The sequence below is a fragment of the Macaca fascicularis genome, chromosome 8, assembly GCF_037993035.2.
Source record: "Macaca fascicularis isolate 582-1 chromosome 8, T2T-MFA8v1.1".
NCBI classification, from domain to species: domain Eukaryota; kingdom Metazoa; phylum Chordata; class Mammalia; order Primates; family Cercopithecidae; genus Macaca; species Macaca fascicularis.
The window spans coordinates 137,633,556-137,661,231 of NC_088382.1; the positions used below are offsets into that span (position 1 = coordinate 137,633,556).

At 48.9% G+C, this 27,676-nt stretch overlaps 1 protein-coding gene across 1 annotated transcript in view; it reads left to right on the forward strand.

Annotated features, from left to right (window-relative positions):
- The window catches only part of LOC107130694 (uncharacterized), a 309,505-nt gene that overhangs the window by 151,280 nt on the left and 130,549 nt on the right, over positions 1 to 27,676 (forward strand). The window contains exon 6 of the mRNA XM_073999932.1: positions 1,069 to 1,238. The gene's annotated coding sequence lies outside the window, so the exon portion shown is untranslated. The remainder of the gene's footprint in view (positions 1 to 1,068; positions 1,239 to 27,676) is intronic.

A 27,676-nucleotide genomic window follows, 5' to 3' on the forward strand; every position in this document is an offset into this window, starting at 1 on the left:
AGAGCCTTGAGGGGCTGCTGATAGGAACCCAAGGCCTCACCCTGGGGCTGTATCCTGTGGCTTCAAAAATATATATATTTGAAAGCTTCTAGCAAAACAGATTACACAAGAACGCAAATGTAAGATCCCTTTGGGATTCTAACATTTTTTCTTAAGGTGTTTAAAGAAAAATGACACCTTAAAAAGAAATGCCATTTGTTTTCAAAGCTGCAGCACCGGGGCACACGGAAGAGAAAGACTGAAGTGTCCCTGAAAATGAATGAAGATTTCAGTCTGTTTTTACTAATGTCCAAAATCTTAGGTTTATTGCCCTTGCGTTCTTCTGTCCCAGAGTCTGTGTGTGGCAAGTGAGTGGGTCTTGTTCGATGGTGCGGTCATCCTGTGGCAGAATGTATGCTCACACAGGGAGGTTTGTTGAGCGTCTCCTTGGAGCAGTCCTTCCTCTGGTGAGGTGCACAGGAGGGCAGCATGCCCATTTCATAGATAGGGAAACTGAGGCTGAGAGGGATGCAGCAATTTAAGACTCCTGGGTGATATCACAGAAGCCCCTTCCCTTTTGTGGTGTGTACTTTCTCTATCTGGGAAGTTCAATTGGACTATGAGGGTTGGACCAAGGGGTCTTCTTGCTTCTGCTTTCTCTTCTTGCTTCTGCTTTCTCTAGGCCAAGGCTTTGCGGTTATGGAGGAAGAAAGAGCTGGGGTCTGTCTTGGCAACCCAGTGGCTCTTCTCCCCTATCCTCACCTGCCTTCTCATTTGACCAACATTTTTTAAGGGTTCCATGTACAAAGGTGGGGCTGCGGCCCTTTCCCAACCAGCACCGTAGCCCTGCACCCTGATATGGGATGGTTAAAGCACACAGACTTCATGGGATGGGGGCCTAGGACCTCAGGTGGAGCAGAGGTGGACAGGGTATGGTCCGGCAGGTGGAGGTGCTGGAGAAAAGCCATGTCAGACAGCACGGGAGCCGGGTGCGGGTCTCTGGAATCCTCGAGTCCCTGGCAGTGCTGTGCTCTGTGAGGCCTGCCTTTCACTCCAGGGCACTGACACTCATACCTTTTGCTTCTGCAGCTGACCACGCTCCCTGGAGCCTTCTCCCGAGGTGGCGCAGGTGTCCTTGGCACATACAGCCGTGGTGATGGTACTTTAAGTGGAGGCTGAATCATTTCCCCTTTGAGCTGCATGGCACATGGCTCCCTTGGTGTTCCCATTTTACAGCCAGGACACTAAGATTTGGAGAGGTAAGTGGCTTACCAGAGGCCATGTGCTAACAGAGAAGATGAAGAGATGACTGAAGCAGGCCTGAGGGTCTATACATTTTCCACATACTTTCCATATCTTTAGAGGCCTGACCAAAGCAGAGCTTTTCCTTTCTTCTAGGTAAGTCCAAAGGCACCTGCCTGCTGGGCCCACTGTTTTCTAACTTTCTGATCCCTTGGGGGTGATGGTCAAATATTCGAGTCTGAGGCATTGGGATACATGATGCCGGGTTCTGAGGCTCTGTGTCAGGCCTAAACCCTGCATTTTGTGGAGGTGTGTGAGAGAATATTCCCCCAGGGAACATGCCTAGACACAGGGGGGTAACAGTTGCCCTCATGGGGAGGCATCTGTTTACTCGCTGCTATGGGACCATTTCAGCCTTTCACAAAACCACTGCAGGTGAGTGAGTTCCTGCTGAATACCAGGCCTGGTCTCTTTAGACTCATTATTCCCCAACCCCCCCCTCCCCGCCCCACAACCCCTATGCTAGTTCATCTCTAGCCACATTTTTATTGCCATCATCCAGGCCTGGGCAGGCCAAGATCTTTTAACAATTTTAATCACTGAAAATAATAACTGCATTTTTTTTAAAGCCTAACTTTTGGTAGAGTCAGCCCAAAATACAGTCTTTGTGTTGCTATGTGGGAACTGGATTTGGAATTGTTCTTCCATGAGACTGTAGAGCAGAACAGCAGGGCCAGAGGTCCCAGGAGCTGGTCAGACCTGGCTCTGCTCCTTCATGGCTGAGCGACCTTGGGCATTGTGATTCATATTCTCATCTGCCTCCAAGTGTGGCTACGAATGCTTTTTATCCCACTTATTAATTTCTATGATTGCCATAAAATATTAACACAAATTTAGCATTTATACACCATAATATATTAATGCATAGTTTTTTTTTGGGAGCGGGGACGGCGTTGAGACAGAGTCTTGCTCTGTCACCCAGGCTGGAGTGCAATGGTTTGATCCTGGCCCACTGCAGCCTTGACCTCCAGGGCTCAAGGGATCCTCCCACCTCAGTCTCCAGAGTAGCTGGGACTACAGGCGTGAGCTACCACGCCTGGCTAATTTTTTGTATTTTTTGTAGAGACGAGGTCTCACTATCTTGCCCAGGCTAGCCTGAAACTCTTGGACTCAAGCGATCCTCCCACCTCGGCTTCCTAAAGTGCTGGGATTACAGGTGTGAACCACTGTGCCTGGCTCATGTCCAGTTATCTAGGGCAGAGGTCAGACACGGATCTCTCCAGGCTCACATCAAGGAGCCTGTAGGCTGCCTTCCTTTCTGGAGACTGCGGGGGAGAGTCTGTTTCCTTGCTCATCCTGGGTGTTGGCAGAATTCGTTGCCTTGAGGTTGTAGGACTGAGATCCTGTTTTGTTGCTGGCTGTCCAGTTGCGCTGAGCTTCTGGGAGCCTCCCCTCTAGGCTTATGGCCTCCTCTCTCCATTTTCAAGTCCAGCAATGGTGGGTCCAGTTCCTTTTAGGATTTAAATCTCTTCTCCCTCTTTCTTTTCACTTCTGTGATCTCAGCTAGAAAAGATTGTCTAATTTTAAGGATTCATGTGATTGAACTGGGGCCACGCTGATAATCCAGAATAATCCCTACTTCAAGGTCCTTAGCTTTAGTCACATCTAGGAAGTTCCATTGCCATGGGAGGCAACATATTCACAGGTTCCAGCAAATTCCGACATGGACATCTCTTTGATTGGCATGGAGTGTGGCAGGTATTCTGACACGGTACCTCAGAACGGTTGCTGTGATGATTAAGTGAATGGATACATGTAAAGCACTTAAAATATTATGTTGAGCCATATGAATTTGGCAGCATTGAATTGTTGACCTATAAAAGGTCAACTTAATAGTATCTGGTCTATAGTAAATCCTCAGTAAATGTTTGCTGTCATTACTCTAGTGGTAGAAATGTCATGATTTATTTAGCCAGCTTGCTATTTTTGGGCATTACTTTTTATAGATTTATTATTATTTTGGTGTTTTGGTATATATGTGAATACTGTGATCATCATGCCTTTTTCAAATTTTATTCTGATTTAGGGCAATGCATGTCTTTCCAGGCCACACTCAGTCTCCTGCTCTGGTACCAGTGTCTCTCTGGCCTGAGGGGCCCCTCTTTCTTCCACAGCCTCTCGTCCAGCACCAGCTCAGCTCTGGGCCATGGATGTGGGGTAGGAATTTTCTCTTTTGGGAAGTGGGCCATGCCTCTCCTTCCGGAGACCATCCCCTTTGACTTCCTTAGGGCCCTTGGCTCTTTGAACCAGCCTGCAGGGCACCAGCCCTGTGGGCCCATTTTTGTCAGGGGACGACTCCCTTCCCAAGGGCACCCTGAGTCCCAGGTCCCCAGGCCCACAGATGTTGGGCCCTCAGAGTGTGATCCCATGTCCCCAGCTCTGTAACTCCCTGCATGTGGCTCTTAAGACTCACAAGGCCATGTTTGCCTTGGCCGGACACTTTCGCCTGTCAGTTCTGCCCGTTGGGAAGTGTCATCCTCGTTGTGTGAATGTGGAAGGGATCATGGAGAATTTCCATGCCTTGCCTAAGGTCATAGAGCTGGCATCTCAACCTAGGTTCATCTGCCTGTGATGCCAGGAAAGAAATCAGGTGTCGTTCTGTTCTTGTTGACCCACAACCACCTCTCATTAACGCTTCTCCTGCAGGCAACTACACAGCCAGGGGTGGGAAAGCACCTAATTTACATCTTCATACATTGAAACTGATGTCACTCACCTCTCCCCCTTGACCTGGAAGAGCCCCCAAGGTTGCCATAGGGGACATGATTAACCATTCTACAGCTGCTGAAACTGAGGCCCAGGGAGTGTCCAGAGCTTTCTGAGGTCCACCATGTACTGTTGACCAGGATGAGTGATAGCCACCTGGTGTCAGTGTTGAAGGTTCTCATTCAGTAGAGCTGGGTTGAAATTCTGACTTGCCTGACCAGCTGGTGCCTCATTTTGCTTTAAGTATTGGAGCCCCCAGCTTTATTGTCTTTCAGTGGGAAAGACTGTGAGATTCAGTCCCTCCTTGAAGCTGGGCATCGGCTCTCCTGTCCTGAGTGCTGTTTAGGTAGTGGCTGTTCTGAAGTGGCTTTGGAAAACCTGTAATGAAACTCATCTCCAATGCTGAGATTTGTATAAACTGTCATTTTAACTGTGGTTATTATTCCTTAGGATTTGAGAAATAAAATCTGAGGAGGGAGCAGGGCCTGCCTCAGGGCCTCCTCTCTGAGTTGAGTGACCCATCTTCCCAGGTCTCCTTTTGTTCTGTCTTGAGCCTCTCTCTTGAGGTCCTGAAAGAAGAGAATGTGCTGTTGTGGGGGGCCTGGAAATGTCCCATGGACCACCTGGTGACTCAGTAAGATGATGTGTGTCCTCTGGGGACAGAAGGAGGTCCTGCACAGAGCTTTCCTGCCCACTGACGCCATCCCCAGACCCTAGTGCGGGGTCTGGCACATAGCAGCCTCCTGGTAATCTTAAGTGGAAGAACACATTTCTCAAGTGATCTTAGCACCATTTCAGGCAATGAATTCCAGCCCAGTCCTTTATTCTGGCCAGCCCTGGTGGGTCCATTAGCTGCAAAAATTAGTCGTGCTCAGTTTTAATGCAAATGAGTAAGTATTACTTTATTGTATTGATTGATAAAGAAACACTCTTTGTATGACATCAAGACCATGAAGAAATTGCAAAGACATAGGTGGGGTCTACAGCAGGGTTTCTCAGCCTTGGCGCTGCTCATATTTTGGGTCAGATGATTTGTTGTGGGGGCTGTCCTGCGTATTGTATTGTAGGATATAGCTCAGCATCTCTGGCCTCTACCCACGGGATGCTAGTAGCACGGTCCATCGCAATCCCAGCTTCCAGTTGGGACAGCCCAAAGTGTTTGCAGACATTGCCACATGTTCTTTTGTGGTGGTGGTGGTGGTGGTGGTGGTGTGTGCATATGTGTGTGCAAAAGGCTCCCTTTGTTGGGAACCACTAATCTAGAGACCACCTAATAGGGTTGGCGTGGGCTCTTCCACAGACCCTTCTGCTTGAAGACAGACAGGTTGATGGACAGTTGGGTTTAGGGAAAAGAATACTGAGTTGAGGGTTCACAGTGAATTTCATCCCCGATGTGGAAGATGAGTGTTCTGTTCCTGGCTGTAGGACGTGGAGCATATTACTCCACATGTGCGAGAAAAAAATCATCCTATCTACTTCAGGACTTTTGTGTGATTAAAGAGGCAAGATAGTCTGGCGGTTTTGATTCCATGGGCACTCTCTAAAAAGTAGGGGTTATATTTATGATTAGTAACGAAGAGCCTCTTAAGGAAAATTATTTTTGGCTCTTGTTCAAGGTTCGGTTGACCATTTATTTTTAAAGAGATGGGGGTGGCCCACGCTGGAGTACCGTGGTGCCATCCTAGTTTACTGCATCCTCGAACTCCTGGGCTCAATTGATCCTCCTGCTTCAACATCCCAAAGTGCTAGTATGATAGGCATGAGCCATTACACCTGGCCCATTTGACTATTTTTTATGCTTGATTGTAGAGAAGGGAATGTCAGTCATGAAGATCTAAACTATAAAACCTGCGTGGCTTAGAGGCTGAGCATGGATTGTGGTTTAAGGAAGCCGCAGGTTCAGTTTCTGGTTATGCCACTTGCTAGCCATGGTGAGACCTTGCCCAGCTTTCATCCTCTCAGTTTCTTTGTCTGTAAAATGGGGGCAATAAGAGTACTGACCTCACGGGGCTGTTGTGTTAGTGACTGCGCTGCCTGTATGGGCCCTCCTTTATTTGAATCCCTCTGCCACAGTTGTCCCATTTTTTTTTTTTTTTTTTAATGGTGACCCAAGTTCCATTATGGACGATTAGGCATTCAGGGGAAGGAGGGATCCAAAGCAGAGACAAAGGCAGCCAGCCAGCTCATCCCCTCTGCAGCTGATGCCAAGGAGGAGCATGCCAGTGGGAAGAAGCGCGGCCATATGGCCGGCAGGGTGCCTCACTGGTAACAGTCAGCCCGGCCCCTTTGAAGTGGTTTTAAGACCAATTTGGTAACTTGATTTGGAAAGTGGTATCGATGACTCCGAGGGCGCAGGCTGCTCATTAGCTGCTGTCTGGGCCCAGCAAATTGGTTTAAGTGGAATGAAATTGGTTCCTTCCCTCCCCGTGCTCATGGCTGAGGTCCAGGCCCGATTGTAATGGGAACCTCTCCTGGGCAAAGGACGTAGAAAAGCTTTGCAGGGAGTCTGACCCTCCTTTTTCACATGTGAATTCTACTTTCTCCTGGGGGTCAGGGCAATAGGCTGATAAAACATAAAAATGAACCTGAAGTGGGTGGGGTGAGTGTGTGTGTGGGAAGTCGGATCAGAGGAGAATGAACAATGAACAGTTGCCGAGTATTTTTCAAGGGCCAGTTAACCATTCCCCTGTTGAGACACCGTGCTTGAAGCATTTTTTTTCTTTTCTTTCTTTTCTTTTTTATTCTCCCATATTACAAACACTGCTGGGAGGAACATCCGCACGTGCTTTCTCGGTCACTTATGTGACAGCTCTTCCAGGATTTATACCCCGAGGCGACTTCGCTGCCTTGGAGGCTAAGGAACATTTTCTGTTTTATAAGATGCGATCACATTGCCCTCCAGAACAATCATGCCGATTTACACTCCCACTGACTGTACACAAGAGCCCTGTTTTCCCCCATCTGGTCACCCACATTTGATAGGTCAGAATTTGGCTTTTTGCCAGTCTCATGGGGGAGATGCCATTTCTGGTAGTTCCCTTCATTGCCGGGGGGGATGAGCAGCCTGCCCTCACCTGCCCCATGCTGAAGGCCCTCCAAAGCCAGCATGAATCCTCACATTCCCTGGTCTGTGCCCTGACAACGTAGGAGGACACGCTGGTCTCGTCCATTGCTTATCTGAACCGATTTCCTTTCCCTGTTCCTTTTGTTGCCTTGAGTATCAGTTTTGGACCTCCCACTGAGCAGTTTTTTCTGTTACGTAGCCATGGACAGGACTGAGTCCTTTGGAAAATGATCACATCGCACTGTTGTTCCCATCTGTTCATTTTTTCCTTCAACTAACCAACATTATTTAACACTTTACTCAGCACAGGATGTGGAACCAAAGGCCTGGCTTTTGGGACACTCACTGTCCCCGATCAACTCTGTGTCCTAGGGAGAGACCCATGGGCTCTCTGGGCCTCCTTTTGTTTCTCTGTAGGAAGAGACTAAAGCTACCAGCCTCCCTGCAGGTCGGAAAAGAGAAAGAGTTAGTAACACAGGCGAATGTGTGCGAAGGGGTTTAGAGACAGGCAAAACATTGCACCAAGGCAGGGCTCGCTGGAGTGCAGACCCAGGAAAAACCCTGCAGGCCACATTGCTTCTGGTCTGTCAGGGTACCAGCCACACATCCAAGGCAGGGAACTTAGGGCGACTGGCCTTTCTGCTCTTGCTGACTCACCCGAGCTTGTTGAGTTATTATTATGCATGAGTCATTCAATCGATGGTATTGGGTGCCTAATGTATCAGACACTCCTAGGTGCTAGGGATATAAGAGCAAGCAAAACAGACATGGTTCTGCCCTTGTGGGCCGTATAGTCTAGTGGAGGAAGGGGGAAGAGGTTAAGTATTTGTAGGAAGGTGAACCCCATGTCAAGAAAGCATCTTCCATCTTTCCAGTGTTTCCAGGTAGCCTGTTACTCATGATAGAGAGGAAGCGGTGGTCATCTTCATTGTTTGGTAACTAGTTTGTGTATGAGAAAATGCTGGTTCCCAAGAAAAAGAAAGAGACTACGGACGAATGATAGCAAGACTATTAAATAGGAATACAATAGAGCACCTGCTATATGTGCTAGACCCTCTTGTAAGAGCTTTGTACAAATTAGGCAGACAGGCAATATTATTATCCCCATTTTATCTACAAGGAATCTGAGTACAAAGTGATAGCTTTTCTGCAGACCTTGTGCACAGGGGTCAAAGTTTGGGAACAATGCCTTTCTTTAATTTGAAAGTATCTGTTGTTGGTCTCACTTGTTGGAATTCCTAGAGTCCCAGAAAAGTAAGTTTTAGTTTTCTTCTGCCAGCATCGGTCAGCCTGCCTTTGACCCAAGGTCACGACTCCCTCCCTCCTCCCTTCCCTTCCCTGCTCTGACATTCTTACCTTGTTTTTGAGTTCCTTATTCCCCAGTTTCCTCCAAGCAGCAGGCTCTGGGAACAGTCCTGTTCATTTATATAACAAATATTTATTGAAATGCAGACATCGTTTTCATAATACCTGTGTACAAGTTAAACCCATGGTCACTTGTTCAGAATATGCCTCTTGTTTATGACAAGAGATGGTCCCTTGTTGAAGGCCTGTCACATGGCATGTACTCAATCTTTTCTTTCCTTTTAATAAATAGGTGAGTATTTTCCTCAATTTGCACATGAGGAAATGGAGGCTCAGAGAGCTTAGGTAGCTTACTTAGAGCCACACAGCTGGGTTAAATGGGTTCAGCACCATGAAAAGCTGACCTTTGATGTCTGCACTCTTATTCTCTGGCTTATTGGGAAAGAATTGGACAGGGATGGTATATGAAGTTGATGGATGCAAAGAGATAATTACTGTTGCTCAAAGGTAGATCGAGAGAGTTTGGGCAAAAACAGAAACATGAACAAGCCCTTGAAAGTCCCCTCATCCTGGGCCTGTGGTCTGTCCTTTGTAACTGCTCTTTCTTTGGCATTCCCTCTGTCTCCCCTGCCCAGCCCAATGCCAGGCACACTGAGCCTATGGGGATTTACAAGGCAGGCCTCAGGTTTCTCCCCTCCCAGGTGGGCATAGGAATCACTGCTTAGCTTAGATTTGGGAGAATGGAAGAGTCAGGCAGAGTCTCACCCGGCCCTGCCTCTGAGCTGCTTTGACACCTGGGGCGGGTTTCTGGACCTCTCTGGACATGACCAGGTGTGTTGTGACTGCCCACCAGAGGCTGGGTCTGTGGATGGAAGACTGAAGAAAAGGCGATGATCACAATCCAGGGACAAGGTTTCTGAATCTTGTGAAATACTTACAAACACTTTGAAACAGGAATACAAAGAAGAGCTCACATTTATTGAGCACTTACTATGTGCTATACCCTCTTGTAAGAGCCTTGCACAAATTAGGCAGACAGACAATATTATTATCCCCATTTTACCCACAAGGAAACTGAGTGCCAAGTGACAGCGTTTCTGCAGAGCCTGTGCACAGGGGTCAGAGTTTGGGAACGCACTGCCTTTCTTTAATCTGAAAGTATCTGTTGTTAGTCTCACTTGTTGAAATTCCTAGAATCCCAGAGAAGTGAGTTTTAGCTTTCTTCTGCCAGCCCCGGTCAGCCTGCCTTTGACCCAAGGCCATAGTAAGTCCCAGAGTGACTTCCCCTCTGTTTTATTTTCCCTGACAAAGGGATACGATATTGTGCGGTGGCTGTGGATGGCGTGTAGCAGCGTTTTCCTTCTCTTGAAAGGCAGCAGCCGAGTGGTGGAGCACAGAGGTATTCCCTGAGCCCCAGCTTGTGCCCCCGGTAGGTCCAGGGCGTTGTGGGAAGGAGACCCGCTCTAGGTGGTCCCGTCTGGTTTCTCAGGGGAGAAAATTCACAGGTCCATCTCCTAGCTGTCATCCAATTCTGTGTAGAAGGGGAAAGCCAAGGTTGCCCTCAGATTTTGATCTTGGTTCACTCAGATTTCTCCATTCCAGACCAGGGGAGCTTCAGGGAAGCTTGGTGACTATGACTGGATGAATTCTGTCCTCCTTAAACCATAGGTTGAAGTCCTACTCACCCATACCCCAGAATGCGACTGTGTTCGGAAATAGGGTCTCTAGAGAGGTACAGTTAACTGAGCTCACGTGGTGGGGCTGTAATACGGTCAGACTGGCGTCCTTATTGGGAGAAGAGATTAAGACGACACAGGAGGAGGGAAGACCACATGTAGACACAGGGGGGAGGTGACCATCTACAAGCCCAGGAGAGGCCTCAGAAGAAACAACTCTCCACATCTGGATCCTGGACTTCTGGCTTTCAGGATTGTGAGGAAATAAACCTCTGTTGTTTGAGCAACCCAGCCTGTGAAAATGTGTTATAGTAGCCCTGGCAGATCAATACAGCGACCACGAGCACATCGCTCACCCTCTCGGAACCCCCTTGGTCTCAGCTCTAAAAGGAAGCTTGAGAATGTCTACCTCACAGGCTGTGGTAAGAGGTGTCAGGAAGAGCCGCCTTTCGTCGGGGGATACTGCGAGCCAGGCCCTGTTTAAGCCTTTTCCATGCCTGAACACACTTAATCCTCATGTGTAGCCTTTGGCTGGGGGGGGGGATACTACTGTTCCCATTTTACAGATGAGGAGAGTGGAGCACAGAGCTGTTAATTAACTTGTCCAATGTTAGTCAGCAAGGAAGGGGCCGGTCAACATGTGGAACTTCGTAGTTGGTCTCTGGCGCCCACACACCAGATCACTATGCCGTCCCAGCTGTTGTTACAATAAGACTATGTAGGTGAAGGGCTCACCTAGTAGTACCTGGCTTATGGGACACATTGAAGGCCAGCCGCCTGTGACATGAACCTCCCATTTGCTGCATTGAGTTTGGAACGTTTGAACTCTAGGAGATGTGTGTGTGTGTGTGTGTGTGTGTGTGTGTGTGTGTGTATGTGTGTCTCTCTCTGTCTCCCTCTCTCTCTCCCCTCTCTCTCCCCGACCTTTCTTTTCTTCCCTCCTGTTTTCGGGAGGGAGCTCAGCCTCCCTTCACTGCCGCTGCCCATCAGCATCCACTCCCTATTCAGCCACCCCCGCCCCCCATCCCTGGTGTTAATTGACTTTGGCTCCTGTCCCGGAGCTCAGCCTGGCATCCAGACCTGCTGTGCTATACTAGCACCTCTAACATGGTTAAACCAACAGGCGTGGCATTTAGCAGATGACGCTGAAACCCGTGAATCTGTCCTTTCTTACTGGGCCATCACTGCTCCAGAGTCCCCGCCTCTTTTATGAAGTGGCTGTCATGGTTGATGGGTGAGTGTCAGGCCCCACCCAGGGACAGGGAGGTCCAGTGCTGGCTGTAGAGTTACCCAGACCTTACGGTAAAAACGCATCACCCTGAACAGGGGCCAGGCCAGGCATCAGCCCAAGCCAGCCCTGCCCAGCAGCTGGATTCTGACTCGCTGAGCCTTAGTCACAGGCCAGAGACTCTTCTGCTTCCAGCTGAGGCTGTCCCCCACCTTCCCTGGCGGCCCCGGTTCCTGGAAAAGCTGCATGCCAGAGGACGGGAGTTTCCCTCCAACTGAAGCCATTAGAACGCTCATTTATTGAGCACTTACTAGTGTCAGAGACTGTGCTAAGCCCTTTACATGAATCTTCTCATTTAAACCTTTTAATAAACTTCCGGGGCACATACTCTTCTAATCTCCCTTTTACTGATGATGCGGGCTTGACAGTGGGCATGCTAACCGGAGAAAGCGGCTCACCTCACTTGGGTGCCACTTTGTGCCAAGTCCTGGGGTTAACACCCAATAGTCCCGTGGCGACGTGCTGTTATTGGTCTCCCTGCATAGGAGTGGGAGTCTGAGACCTGGGCGTTTCTGGGTGTCCCAGCTCCTGTGTGCCATCTGCCTGTCCAGCCCTTAGCCACAAAGCTGTTGTGCCATGTGGGGAGATGTGGCCAGAGTTTCCCAGGTGAGGCTGATCCTGCTTCAAGCGTGGGAGCTCCCAACCACTGCTCCACGCTGCCTCCACTCCTGAACCTGAAGGTGGAGGAGTTTCCTACTGTCTCAAATAAGCACCGGGGGCCAGGGGTCACCGGGCTTAGATGGAATTTGCTTAAAGGACTCTTGGGAGAAGAGCTGATTGGGGGATGGGAAGAGATAGCTGGCAGTCACTTAGGAGACAGATGTGTCACCAGAACTAAAGACTGACCTGGAAGGACTGACTTTCACCCTAAAGTGCCTGGGCTGGGAATTCTCCTTTATGTCTCCTTCCCTCACAGTCGAGATTCAGGTGCCCACGAGGAGCACCCTCTAGTGAGGAGGTGTAGGAGGGAGGATGGCTGACAGCTCAGTCTGCTCAGTACTTTTACAGTTTATAAGCCATTTCACAGACATTATGTCACTCCACTGGGCCATCACATGGGAATGCAAGCCCCTGTCTTTTCTTTTCTTTTTTTTCCAAATGGAGTCCTGCTGTATCGCCCAGGTTGGAGTGCAGTGGTGTGATCTCGGCTCACTGCAACCTCTGCCTCCCGGATTCAAGCAATTCTCCTGCCTCAGCCTCCTGAGTAGCTGAGATTACAGGCACATGCCACCATGCCTGAGTAATTTTTGTATTCTTAGTAGAGATGGGGTTTCACCATGTTGGCCAGACCAGTGTCGAACTCTTGACCTCATGATCCACCTGCCTCGGGCTCCCAAAGTGCTGGGATTACAGGCGTGAGCCACCACACCCGGCGCCTCTGTCTTAATGAAGAAGGAACCGAGGCTTCCTTAGAGAGAGAGAGGACCCTCCTGGGAAACTTCCATCCCACCTGTTCCTACTACCCCAGTGCACTGCTGGAGCTCAATATTCCTGAGGCAAAGCTCCTTGCACAGCAGTGTCCACTGCTGTGTCGTTGTCATACCCGTGCCCCGGCAGAGAGCTCAGGGGTAGGGCCCTGGGTAGGAAGCCCAGGGCAAGGCTAGTGGGTAGAGTTGATGCAGGCCTCAGGCTGATCAAAAGGAAGAGAGCGTCACAGCATGGATCTGACATCCGAGGGACGTCAGATCACAGAAAGGTCTTGAGATTAGAGCTGAATGAATACCCCAAGGAGAAATTAAAAGCATGCAACAAAGGAAGACAATAATATCAATAGCAAGCCTCCCCCGGTCATCACATGCCTAGACTGTGGCTGAACCTCACATTTGTCATTGCACTGGTCCTTGGCACTGCCCTTCAAGGGGAGAACTGTTTGTCCTATTTTGCAGACTAGGAAACATAGCCAGAAAGCATCTGAGCTGGGAATAAAGCCCAGGGTTGATCCCAAAACTTTCCTTCTTTCCACGCTGCTGCTCCTTAGAAAAACAAAAACAGAATTCTTTTTTTTTTTTTTTTTGGTGGGGGGATGGAGTCTCACTCGGTTGCCCAGGCTGGAGTGGCATGATCTCAGCTCACTGTAACCTCCGCCTCCTGGGTTCAAGTGATTCTCCTGCCTCAGCCTCCCAAGTAGCTGGGACTACAGGTGTATGCCACCACGCTCGGCTAATGTTTGTGTTTTTAATAGAGATGAGGTTTTACCACATTGGCCAGGCTGCTCTCGAACTCCTGACCTCATGATCTGCCTGCCTTGGCCTCCCAAAGTGCTGAGATTACAGATGTGAGCCACCGTGCCTGGCCAAAAAACAGAATTCTTTCAATGTTGCTCTAGGAAATTAATTTTTTTAAAATGAATTTCCTTCTGCAATGCCTGGCTCACGACAGACTGTAGATCAAGAAACAGATCTTGGGCCTTTGCCACCCAAGCAGGTTCAGAAAGACTGCCCCGGCCTCCATGTGCCCAGGGAGGCCAGAGGAGCCCACAGTTTCGTTGTCTCAGCAGAGATGGAGGAACCTGTTAACCTGTCTTAGAAGCTAATAAAAAAATCCCAGTGAGATCATGTCTGTTAAAGCCCTTTGAGCTCCCTGAACTCTGAGACTGTCTTAACACTCACTGTCTCATTGCTTACTCAGCACAAATTTCCCCAGGGCTGCAAAGCCCCTTCCCTGTTTCCAGTCTCCTGGTTTCCTTACTCATTTCATTTGATGCTTCCTTTACATCTTGAAGATCTGCCATTTTTTTTTTGTTGTTTAAACACCCTATTCTAGAAAGAACTTGTATGTTTTGGGTACCTATTTTGTGCTAAGTCTTTTTTCTCTATTGACTTTATAGTCATACTTTGAAATAAAATGTAATATGTGCCCTCATTTTCAGATGAGGCAACAGAACACAGTCTGGGGAGCTCAGCAAGGTCTCATGGTTTAGAATGGCAAGCTGTGTCTGCACCTAGGTTGTGCCTGCATTTTTCAGGTCATTCTCTCCAGTAGGCAAAAGCTTCTCTATCCTTCTTCAATGGGAGAACAAGGGCCTGCCTGGAATTTGGCCCTGAACTGACAGTTATGGCATATTACTTATTCTTGCTTTGAAGGTCGGGCCGGACAATCTCTGTCCTTTTGAGTTGTTCTGGAGTATCTCGGCCCCGATCTGCTGGGAGATCACCCCACTGCAACCTCCCTGTGCAGGAATGCTTTTACTGGACTCTGTGTAAAATGAATGAACAGACAGACCTTGATATTGGAGATAGCCTGTAGATTGCCTGAGAACCTGACTCAAACCCACTCTTGTCTCCATCTGCAAAAATCAAGCTCTTTGGAATGCCTTTATCAGGGGGTGGCTGTAAAGATAGTTAGAAGAATAAATTAGAATAGCTAACATTTATTTAGTATTTAGTGTTATAGTAACATTTATTTAGTATGTAGTATCAGAAACCATTCTAATGTTTGCTCTGGTAGCAACAGCACTATCCACACCTCTCCCAAATTAACCATGAAATAAATCGAACAGGTAATTTGCTTCCATTTTACAGATAAGAAAGCTGAGGCGGAAGCTCTAACTTGCAGAGTTGGAGCTGAAACCCAGATCTCCTGAGATTAGAGAAGACGTTTCCGTCTCCCTACTCCAAGAAATCTGTTGTGAGCTCATTTCTATGTGGACTTCCTAGATGACTGGAACATTGTTTTCTTCTTTTCTTTCCTTTCCTCTTCTTTTCATTTGTTTCCTTTTCTTCTCTTTTGCTACAGTTCACGTAGGTGCCTGGTTCATAATTTCTCCCTCCCAGTAGAATCCCAACTACAGAAGATACATACATACATGCAAAGCATGGCCTAGGCAGGTTGGCTGCAGGACTTTGGAGAAAACGCTCACGAAACTTGAAATACTGATCATCTTGAATATCTCTTAATTACTAGCAGTAAGGCACAACCGCATGGAAAAAGAAACCAAAACTGTGGACATGGCTCCAAGAAAAGACTTGCCTTTCAGGGTGAAGCTGACCTCCGTTACTCTTAAGTTTCCTTGTGGGTCACAGAATGTTATTTGAGAATCATTCTCAGGGATGACAGAGGCCTACAATGCCTATATCTTAACTAGAACAGATGCCTTTTGATGAAATTGTCTTGTTGTGGTTGTGTGACTGCTGTAACTGAGAGTCAACAAGTACCTACTTCTTTTTTTTTTGAGACAGAGTCTTTGTCACCAGGCTAGAGTGCAATGGTGCCATCTCGGCTTACTGCAACCTCCACCTCCCAGGTTCAAGCGATTCTCCTGCCTCAGCCTCCCCAGTAGCTGGGACTATAAGCACGCGCCACCACGCTCAGCCAATTTTTGTATTTTTAGTAGAGATGGGGTTTCACCATGTTGGCCAGGATGGCCTTGATCTCTTGACCTCATGATCCACCAGCCTCAGCCTCCCAAAGTGCTGGGATTACAGGTGTGATTACACGCCCAGCCAACAAGTACCCACTTCTACCTGTGGGTGTCCTTTAGCCCCCAAGTGCCTCTTCCAGGTGGGAGTTGCCTGCCTTGCACAGGTGAACAAACTGAGGCCCAGGGAGTGGCTTCCCCAAGGTCATACAGTGTAGAAGAAGAATTCGGGCCTCTGTTTGAGTTCGTGGATTCCTCCATGAAGCAATGGCTGAGCTACTGCTTTTCAACTGGCGCTTGGCTTGGTCCTGGGAGGCTGTGAGCTCTGTACCACAGGCCAGGGCTTTCCGTGTGCTGCCACGTTTATCCTTTGCACCATCCTACAAGCCTGTCCTCCAGCTCCTCCATCCTTTATTCAAAACATTTAGGATGAATTACGTTTGGGAGTTTATCCTGTTTTGAGATTTCAGAAAGGCAACGGAGTACGCATATCATACCATGTGTAATGGGGTGAACTGTGTCTCTCCAAATTCGTATGTTGAAGTCCTAGTACCAAGGACCTCAGAATGTGGCCGGATTTGAAGGTAGGGCCTTTCAGGAGGTGATTAAGTTAGAATTAGGCTGTTAGGGTGGGCCCTAAGCCAACTGAGCTAGAGTCCCTGTAAGAAGAGGACATTTGGACAGAGACACCAGGATGCGCACACACAGAGGGAAGGCCGTGTGTAGACACAGTGAGAAGACAGCCATCTGCAAGCCAAAGAGAGGCCTCAGGAGACACCAAACTGCCAACACCTTCAACTTGGTCTTTTGGCCTCCAGAATTATGTGAAAATAAATTTTTGTTGTTAAAGCCACCAGTCTGTAGTCCTCTGTTATGGCAGCCATAGACCAATACACCATGTGTCTGGGGCGGTGCCTCTAGCCAAGCCCAGAATTTCTACAGGGAAATATGTTAATTTTCATACTAAATCGGATAAATAAAATCCATAAACAACCTCACGGTAGTTGAGATCAAGACACTAAGTTACCAACACACAGTGGGCCTGAGAGTTACGCCCAGAAGTCTGTAATTCCCTCCCCTCCCCTCCCATGCCCTTCCCTTCCCGAGACAGAGTTTCTCTCTGTCTCCCAGGTTGGAGTGCAGCGGCGCAATCAGCCCACTACAACTTCTACCTCCCGAGTTCAAGTGATTCTCATGTCTCAGCCTCCCGAGTAGCTGGGATTACAGGCACGTTCCACCATACCCAGCTAATTTTTTTTGTATTTTCAGTAGGAACGGGGTTTTTCCATGTTGCCCAGGCTGGTCTCAAATTCCTGGCCTCAAGTGATCTGCCTGCCTCAGCCTCCCAAAGTGCTGGGATTACAGGCGCGAGTCACCATGCCCGGCTGTAGTATCATTTCTATTCTGCAGATAAAAAGCCAAGCTCCAAGAGGCTTATAATTTGCCCAAGATGCCCAATTAGTTTCTGCAAGGGCTAAATGTGAAGCTAGGTAGCTGGCCTCCAGGCCTTTGAATTTGCCTGTCATACCGTACCACCTCTTGACAGAGATAGCCCGGGTTAGTGCCCTCGCAGAGCTTGGGGAGGTTAAAAGGCACATCTACAACTATAGTATGTCACAGTGGAGTGTGAGAAGGGCATCTGGGACCCATGCTCAAGGGGAAGAGCCTTGGATTTGGCCCCAGCACTCAGCTGTTTCAGGTTGAGCCCTAGTGCTTGTTCCACAGAAAGGATGGTGCAGAGCCAGGCTGGCAGGGCTGGGACTGGAGCTTAGGCTGAGTGGGGCCTGCCCCTCATCCATCCAGCACCATCAAAGGCCTTTCCTTGGCTGGCAAGAAGGGAGCTCTAGACAAAGTCTGCTCTGCTTTTCCACACGGTGTAGGGAGAGATAGGGAGCTGTGGCAGGAGAAAGGACTGCCACCTCTACTCCAGGTTCCGTGGTGAAGGGAAGACACAGCTCTGCAGTTTAATTTTCTGTTGTTGTTGTCGTTTTTGTTTTTTGAGATGGAGTCTCGCTCTGTCGCCAGGCTTTAGTGCAGTGGCGCGATCTTGGCTCACTGCAACCTCTGCCTCCTGAGTTCAAGCAGTTCTCCTGCCTCAGCCTCCCGAGTAGCTGAAACTACAGGCACACACCACCACACCCAGCTAATTTTTGTATTTTTAGTAGAGATGGAATTTCACCATGTTGGTCAGGATGCTCTGGATCTCTTGACCTCATGATCCGCCTGCCTCGGCCTCCCAAAGTGCCGGGATTACAGGCATGAGCCACTGTGCCCGGCCAGTTTAATTTTTTTATAAGTCTCATGTTTCTCCGCAAAACATGAAAACAGGGTCTGCTTCACACTTGAGCTAGAGCCCTCCTTTTAGCAGAAACTTGTTCTTATTTATTCATTTTTATTTTATTTCAAGAATGGCCTTTCATAGGCCTCACTATCTTGGTTGGCACTATTATTACTATTATTATCACCACTTATCATGATCACTTTTTATTCTTCTCTCTAGTAATTAACCAGTTATCTCTGGCCTAGCTTGCATGGTGGTTTAATGCTTTTCAAAGACTTTTACAACCACTGTTTACCTCTACTTTAGCTGCTAGTACCATCCCTATTTCGCACATGTGGACGTGCAGGTTCAGAGATGTCAAGTCACTTGCCCCAGGTTGCACAGCTTGGGGATGGCATTATCCACACTCTGCTCCCAAGCACTAGGAAGAGCACCATGAGAGCCTGTCATATGAAGCCCTCTTCAGACTCGTTTCAGGGATGACTTTAAACATGTCTTCTGGCCGGATGCGGTGGCTCACGCCTGTAATCCCAGCACTATGCAAGGCCAGGGCCAAGGCAGGCAGATCACGAGGTCAAGAGATCAAGACCAGCCTGGCCAACATGGTGAAACCCCGTCTCTATTAAAAATACAAAAATTAGCTGGGCGTGGTGGTGCACGCCTGTACTCCCAGCTACTCAGGAGGCTGAGGCAGGAGAATCACTTGATTCCGGGAGGTGGAGGTTGCAGTGAGCCGAGATTGCGCCACTGCACTCCAGCCTGGCGACAGAGCGAGAATATGTCTCAGGAAAAAAAAAAAAAAAAAAAAAAAAAAAAAAAGTCTTCTGCAGGCCATGGGGGACATGGTCTTCATTTTTTAGGTGAACAGACTGAGGTACAGGAGGAGTCACTTGCCTAGGGCCAAACAGCTCGTACCTCTTCAGGCCTTCCCGGTCCTGGGAGCAAGTGTTTCTCTGCCTTGGGAGGCTTTGCAGTGTGTGCTGTGCAGCTGATAGCGCTGCAGCCCTTGAACATACACATACATGAGGTGCACACAGGCAGGCGCGTGGCAGGCAGGGAGGCGTGGGGGCACTTTCCAGCTTCACTGCCATGCCTCGTTCCGCAGGGCAAGGCTGAGGAACAGCGGGCAACCTGTGTGATATGGGGATAGACTTGTTCTCAGATCTTGGCCATGGTTTCTAATTCCCTGGCACCAAAAACCCTGCTGGGTGATCAAAGCCGAGTGCCCCTAACAGAAAGCAGAGAGGCACATGGGAATGACAGGTGGTGAGGTGAAGGGAAGATGGGCGTGGCATCAAACAGAATGGACAGAGTGGTTAGTTGGCTGATCTAATGTGGAGGAGGTTGTAATCTATTCATTTAAATGAATATAATTATTTAGAACCTACCATACCAACCTTAGAAAGCTTCATGCTTTGTGTTTTTGGGGTTTTTTTTTGTTTTTTTTTTTCTCCTTTTTGAGACAGAGTCTCGCTCTGTCACCCAGGCTGGAGTGCAGTGGCCTGATCTCAGCTCACTGCAGCCTCCATCTCCCGGGTTCAAATGATTCTCCTGCCTCAGCCTCCCAAGTAGGTGAGACTACAGGTACATGCCACCACGCCCAGCTAATTTTTTGTATTTTAGTGGAGCCGGGGTTTCACCATGTTGCCCAGGCTGGTCTCGAACTCCTGAGCTCAGGCATTCCGCCCGCTTCAGCCTCCCAAAGTGCTGGGATTACAGGCATGAGCCACCATGCCCGACCTATGCTTTCTGTTTTATTTGATTCCCTTTTTGGGGAAGACAGGGCAGGTTGAAAAGTCTGCTTTCCAGGGGAGGAAACTGAGGCTCAGAGAGGAGAAAGTCAGGTGCCAGAGATAGGTGACAGCCAGGATTTGACCCAGTGATTTAGGATTCCAAGTGCAAGACTCAAAGTGTGTCTTGACAGCTGCAGTCTGAGATCTGGATGTGTGCCTTCTGTGGCTCAGTGACTCCAGAATTTTTCCAACGTCTGGTTGTACTGAATAACAATAGTAGCACCAATGATCCCATAGCCAACAGCCACAGGAGCCATGTGTCAGGCTTTGTTCTAAGCACATGTCATATTTGAACTCAGAGTCCTCCTAGCTCACTGTGAAGTGAGTGCTCTCGAAGGGGGACCTTAAGGGCCTCAGTCAGTTGTCACGGTCACAGCACCAAGATGGGAACCCAGCAGGCGGTCTGGGTCCTCATGGTTTGCTGCTGTTCTGTGCTGCCCCATAGCGGGGTGGGGTGGGGTGGGGTTAGACCTGCAGAGCATCCGTGTGGCTCTAAGGGAGAAAGAGCAGGAGGGAGATTTGGGACGTCTCCTGAGTGCTAGCCATGTGAGTGCATTTTACCAAGCGAATTGATGACTGTTTATCAGTCCCCTGATTGCTTCCTGTCTTATGTTTTCATCTTATCCATGCATTTAGTGAGCATTTATAAAGGAATTCTGGTATTCGAAATATTCTACACTCTGGGGATATAAAAGTTAAAAGTCCCAGGCCGGGCGCGGTGGCTCACGCCTACAATCCCAGCACTTTGGTAGGCCGAGGCGGGCGGATTACAAGGTCAAGAGATCGAGACCATCCTGGCCAACATGGTGAAACCCCATCTCTACTAAAAATACAAAAATTAGCTGCACATGGTGGCACGTGCCTACAGTCCCAGCTACTCGGGAGACTGAGGCAGGAGAATCACTTCAACCCGGGAGGCGGAGGTTGCAGTGAGCCTAGATGGCGCCACTGCACTCCAGCCTGGCAACAGCGCGAGACTGTCTCAAAAAAAAAAGACCCAGTGCCTACCCTTAAAGGAGCTCTTCTCATTGCAAACTCTTTAAGGAAAGGAGGCAGGAAACAGACATCTTTAAAGGACCAGAGGTTGATTTAGGCTGTTCAGATATTGTTAAGTTGCTCAGCATCTGAAGTTCAAGGAGGCTGAGAACAAACCCGTTAGGAAATGGCAAAAGGGTCTTGGGACCCAGGTCAGCAGCCCCTCAGGAGCCCCTGGGTATTTGAGCTCCTAGCCCCAAGTGCAATATACAGGTGAGGCCCCTGCAGAAGTTTCATTAGGCTGAGTTCATTTCTGGAAGCAGGGAATTGACGTCCACTTAACCGTCCCTAATGCCTGCCTTTTCATGTATGTCTACACTTACTTCTGGCCTTCCCCACATGCAGTATGTTATTCCTGGAAGGGGTCTCCTGTACATGGTAGTTTTGCCATCTGCAGACAACCCAGGATGACATGACTTCTGGAAATTTCCCTGATTTCTTTCTGCTTCACACTCTCCCTCTTTTGCTAGAACGAATTGGCTTAGGCATACATTGTGGTGTTCATTCAACATGTCCAGTGCAGCCTGTTACTGCAGTTCCCGAGTTAGAGGATCCGTGAGCCCACTCTGAACAGAGGGGCACATGGGGAAGCTGAGTCTCTGATGAATGGGTTGATTTGTCCCAGGTCACACAGCTTGAGGGTGGCAGAAGCCAGATCTCAGGCCTCGGAGGTGCTCTCTTCCATTTGCCTCCCTGGTCTTGCCTCCTGGAGGCTTGTAGATAGGAGACACCCTTCCTGGAAAGACAACAGCTTGGGGACATTACAGATAAGGCTGGGCGGGCGTGCCTGGCCAGCCCAGAATAAAAGGATCACCAAGAGAAGTTAGGAATCGACCTTCCTTGAGGTGGGTTCTGCAGATAAAGATGCTTTTGAAGTTCAGTTGGTGGGAGATAGGATCTTTGTGGCCTTCTGGATGGATGCACCATGATAGGGAAATCAGCAAGCTGAAGATAGGGAAAGTGAACACTTATCGCTGAAGGCCTCTGCGGGTTTGCTTTGAGGTACTTCCTTCCTGTCAACCCTGTTCTGGAGTCTGTCTCCATTTTTCAGACACAAAAACTGAGGCATAGATAACTGTTTTCTGTTTTTTGTGGGGAGAGGGTATTATTGTTTCGATTTCCTGGTACACTTCAAAACATAGGGTGTTTCTCGTTATGCAGTAGTTTAATTGAGCACATACTGCAGGCCAGGCACGGTGCTGCATACATTCTGGAAGTACAGGATGAGTTGGAAGTGCTGTTTTTCCTTATTTAGAGATTTTTTGTTCTCCTGTGTGTGTGGGGGGTGGGGAGGGGCGAATAGGGGAGGAATTTAGATGAGAAATCAGATAATCACAGTCATGGTGCCTGCCTGGGGACACAGGGTACCATAGGCACACAGAAGGGCCCAGGGTGTAGGGTTGGGGTGCTCAGGGAAAGGAAGGAGTTTGCCCAGAGAAGAGGCAGGAGGGAGACAGGAAAGGTAAGCAGAAGCCAGATCCTAGAAAGACCATTTTGACTTTGTGCTGAAGGCAGTGGTCTCATGATGCAGATTTTACGCAGAGGTGGGAGAGGGAGAGATTAGCGCTTCAGAAAGCATGGCCTCTGCCATAGGAAGACAAGATCGGAGGGAGATTCAAGCTGGTGACCAGTGGTGACGGGGCCTGAGCTGGAGGAGACAGGGATGCACCGGAGACCCAATAGAGAAGTCCCTGAACGCGGTGCATGAAGAGCCTCAGGGGTTACAGGAAGGAAGGAGTAAAATGTTCTGCTCGGTGTCCAGCTCAGGCCACTGCATAGATTCGGTGCTGTGTGTTGTACTAGGAAATGCAGAGGTGATGGGGATTGTTTGGGCTGGAGTCTGGAGGGGCTATTCCCCACCCCAAGCTGGGTGAACAGCTAAGGTAAATGAGGGCTGTGCCCAGGGCTGCATGAGCAAGCCCAGGTTCTCCTACCAGCAAGCTGCCTTGAAGACTCTGAGGCTGGAAATGCAGAACCTCGTCTGTACCGCTGAGCAACTGTTCCCCATACACATTACTATTCTCCAAACCGTGGAACAACAGGAAGGATTGTTTTGCCAAACTAAAAAGTAAAGAAAGCACTGGTTTCCTTCCATGGTGTTCCTCTTTAGACCGTGCCTTCTCAGCCTTGTTTAGGGAGTGGGGATGGCCTGCAGGAGCTCCAGAGGCCCCTCTGCCCAGCTCTGACTCCTGGTTCCTGGCTTCAACACCGACTAACCTGTAACTTCACATTTTGGTCTGTGAAAGGGGTAGAAATGTAGCACCTCTGCATTTTCCAGGTTTGTGAGGACGAAGGAGGTAATGAATGTAGAATTTTTTTTTTTTTTGAGAGGGAGTCTCGCTTCGTCGCCCAGGCTGGAGTGTAGTGGCATGATCTCTCCTCACTGCAACCTCCACCTCCCAGATTCAAGCGATTCTCCTGCCTCAGCCTCCCAAATAGCTGGGACTACAGGGGCACACCCAGCTAATTTTTGTATTTTTAATAGAGACAGGGTTTCACCACGTTGGCCAGGATGGTCTCGATCTCTTGACCTCGTGATCCACCTGCCTTGGGCTCCCAAAGTGCTGGGATTACAGGCGTCAGCCACCGCGCCTGGCCATGAATGTAGAATTCTGAGCCCAGGGCTGGCTCATTGAGAGTGGGCCACACATTAGGGGGTTGTTGTTGTACACATGATCATCAGTGGCACTGCTTTGCAGCCTAATAGTTTTTGACACATGTGTTCCTTTTTAATCCTTAAGCCAGCACCGTGAGTTGGGTGTGATCCACTCACTGAATTTTTTAACTTCAGCTGTGACATTATAGATCATCTAGCTCTGCTGTGACCTTATTTTGTAGATGACAGGGCTAGGGTTACCATCCCTCTTAGGGCCTAGGGTCTGGGTGTTCTCACGCCCAGGTTGGGCTTTTTGTCCTTGTCTTCTGGGGGTTCTTCTGCATTTTAATTGTTTTGAGACAGAGTCTCGATTCGTTGCCCAGGCTGGAGTGCAGTGGTGCTATCTCAGCTTGCTGCAGCCTCTGCCTCCTGGGTGCAAGCAATTCTCCTTTCTCAGCCTCCCCAGTAGCTGGGATTACAGGGGCACACCACTGCGCCTGGCTAATTTTTGTATTTTTAGTAGAGATGGGGTTTCACCATGTTGGCCAGGATGGTCTCAAACTCCTGACCTCGGGTGATCTGCCCACCTCAGCCTCCCGAAGTGCTGGGATTACAGGCATGAGCCTCCATGCCTGGCCTCATCTGCATTTTAGTGTCCCTATTTTACAAAGGAGCAGACTGAGACTTGCAGATGGGCAGTACTGTCAGATCCCCACTGGGGTGGTCAGGGAAGAAGAGGTGATTGAAAGAGGGCCCCAGTGGACCTCTGTCCTGTGGGATTGAGGTCGGGCTGGCCAGCTCTTCTCTCTTTCCTCAACAGAGTCTGGGTCTCACCCTGCCCAACAGCTTTCTTTTCCTTCTAGAGGTGCCCAAGACAGGATCTTTCAATTTCTGGGATCTTCCATCCCTCGCACGGCAGCCTTCCTGCCCCTGCCCAAGCTGACTTCACACCATGCTCTGTTATCCCAGGTCCTAGGCTTGCATCGGCCACTTGCCACTATGTTAGTGATTGCCTGCCCTCTACCTCGGACTGTACGGTCCAAGGGGCAGGGCTGGGCTTTGCCATTTCTCTGTCCCTGGTGCTTCTCTCAGTGTCTGACACCTGGTGAGACTTGCCATCTGTTTGGTGCATGGGTGAGTGTGGTTGTCTGCACTAGCGTTGTTATTGGAAATCACTCAATTCTTGCTCTTCTCACCCACTCCTGCCTCCTCTGAGAAAAAGTGTGGCAGAAAAGTTCCCTGAACTACTAACACAGGGGGATTTAGTGCCCTTAGATATTTTTAATTTTTCCATAGAAGGCAGCGCCCCCCTCCACCTTGTTTTGAAGCAGCAGCATTTACAAATATTGAAACTAACTTTGTACATCCCCACTCTGACTTCTGGGCCTATTTAATAAACATCCACTCAAACATGTACTATGTGTCAGGCATCATTTTTGGCATTTGGGTAACATCAGGGAATGATGTTTGGGGAGGAAGCTGTTCTAGCTGGGGTCCAGGTGGAGTTAGAATGGAGGAATGGAGTCCTCCCCTAAATGCAGCATGGCCTTTGTCCTGTGTGCCTTGGGACCCAGCCCTGGTGGTTCCCTCCACTTCTCTGATTCTTGGTTTGCATGTATATTGACTGAGGAGTTGGAATAGAAATATCTTCATATTCTGTTTTCAGTACTAGGATCGTTTATTCGTCCAGTAACGTTTGTCAAGGGAATGTCCAGTGGAGAATGGCTGAATTTGCACTCTCAGGGAACTCACAGCTGGAGGGGGAACCCCACAGAGGCTGCGAAGGCTTACTGCAGATGGAGGAGTACCATGATGACGCTGAGCCCCAGGAGCGTCCTTCCAGGACAGGCAGATGGGTTCAGGGAAGGCTGGGCAAAGAGGGGCATGTCAGCCATGTCCAGAGAGCAGCAGCATCTGCCAGGGGTCCTGTTTTGTCAGTTGTTATTCCCAGGTGTTCGGTGGAGTGTTCCCCGCAGCAGGCCTGCACCTGGATGTCAGAGTGGGAGGCCGTTAGCTCACTGGTTCACATAGTTCCTGGTTATGCCTGTCGTATGGTGGCCGGTCCTCAGCGTGGCGGATACAGCAGCGACCAACCCAAGCCGCCGCTGGGAGCAGAACTGGATGATGGAGGTCATCGGAAGGGTTCCAGCCACACGGGGCTTCAGCCCCTCCTGAGTCAATGCCTGGCTTCCTTCTCAGGCTGGAGGCAAAGGCCCTTACCGTTTTTTGTGGCTGCAGTAACAAATTTCCACAGATTTGGTAGCTTCAAACAACAGAAATTTATCGTCTTACAGTTCTGGAGGCCAGAAGTCTGAAATCAAGGCGTCAGCGAGGTTGACTCCCTCTGCGGTGCTAAGGGACAGCCTTTCCTTGCCTCTTCCAGCTGCTTGTGGCACTGGATGTTGCTTGGCTTGTGACGGAATCATTCCATTTCTGCCGTTGTCCCCACATACCTTCTCTATGTCCATCTCCCCTCATCTTTTAGGACCTCCAATGATCTCATCTCAAGATTGTTATTTTTAAAAAAATTTATTTAATTTTATTATTATCTTATTGATTTATTTTAGGAATGAGGTTTTACCATGTTCCCCTTGCGGCTCTCATGCTCTTGAGTGCAAGCCATTGTCGTGCCTCAGCCTCCTAAAGCATGGGATTACAGGCGTGAGCCCCCACGCCCATCCGAGATTCTTGACTTCATTACATCAGCAAAAGCCCTTTTCCCAAATAAAGTCACAGGCACCAGATTCTAAGGGCAGTATCTTTTTTCTGGGGGGGAAGACAGCATTCAACCCACGCTAGACCCCGGCACTTCTGGGGAAAGCCAAGGCTCAGACCTCGTATCCAGATGCTCTTTTCTGTGGCTTTGTCACTTTTTTCTTATCTTATATGAGAAATATATACATATTTTAAAAACGTAATTAAAATTTTGTTGATATAATTTCACTTTCACACTGAGTAAAAGCTGCAAGAAGAGTACAAAGAACTCCCTCATATACTTTACCCAAGTTCAGCAGTGAAAAAATGTTGCCCCCTCAGTGGGTATAATGTACACATTTTCTTACAGCCAGATTCATCAGAGCCTCGTGCTCCCCCTACCCATCACAGCGCCAGACAGAGAGTTTACTGCAGGGCTGGACAGTAGTGATTGGCCTCGGGCAGCTGCTCACTCCAGAGCTTGTGGTAGGCTCTAGCGTTACATCTGTCACCGGGAAGGTGGCATCGTCCTGACACAGTCACAAAGAGGCCAAAGACACCGTTCTGTTCACCCCCCATTTAAAGCCAAGTGGCCATCCTGGGTTCTGGGGGACCCTTCCTCATTCTCTCCGCTCTGCCCGTGGATGCATCAGTTGCAGGCACTTCAGATGCAGGTGGGGTTATTTAGAGAAGGCGGCTCCCCACACGCCTGCTGCCTTTTGGTCCATTTTGAGCTGGGTGTCCAAGCCTCTGCCTTACATCTCGGAACTGACAGAGTCAGGTGCTGGGTGTAGAACAGAGACTGGTAGGAGATGAGCAGTCTGTTTAGAGTCCGCCAGGAACTCTGTGCTTGAAGCTCTGAAGAGCTTCCATCCTACTTTCCTGATTACGCAGACTTTAGGTAATCAGGAGGAGAGGCAAGGAGGTTACAGGATTTACCTTTTGGAAAGACTACTTTGATATGAATGCAGAATCAGGGCTGGAAAACCAGTGAAAGAGAATGTCACCATAAATAGTATAATTGCAAGTCCAGTTTTAGAGGTTTTGCCAGAGGCTCATGGAGGGGGTAGCTTGCTTGGTTTGTATTAAATTAAATTGCTTTACTTAGAGTCCCTATAAATGCTGGCGGATCAATGTAGCTGATGGTTTCATAACAAAACAAGAATGATCCTAATAGCATCTAAGAGAATGCAAACCTTAATAGTACAGTGTTGCTTTTGATCCTGCCACTGTATGGTACTGAATTTACCTGGGTTATGGAGTCTCATAATTGTCCCAAAAGCTGTGGGAAGAGGCAGGGAGAGTATTTTTGCCTCCATTCTGGGGATGAGGCAGCTGAGACACTCAGAGGTGACCTGAATTGCTGAGTGTCGTGCACCTAGTAAGTAGCACACACAGCTGCACGTGGACCCTGAGTCTTAGAACTAAGACTCCACACTAGTTCTTTTGCTGACTTCTGAGCTATGCCCATTTCTCTCACTATGGATTTGTTTTCCACTATGCCTTTAGGAAGCTAAACTGGGGCATAACTGGGGCACAAGATGGGGGATGGGGTTTGCCCCTCTTCTCAGCAGCCAGAGAAGGCCTTGGGAGCAGTAAA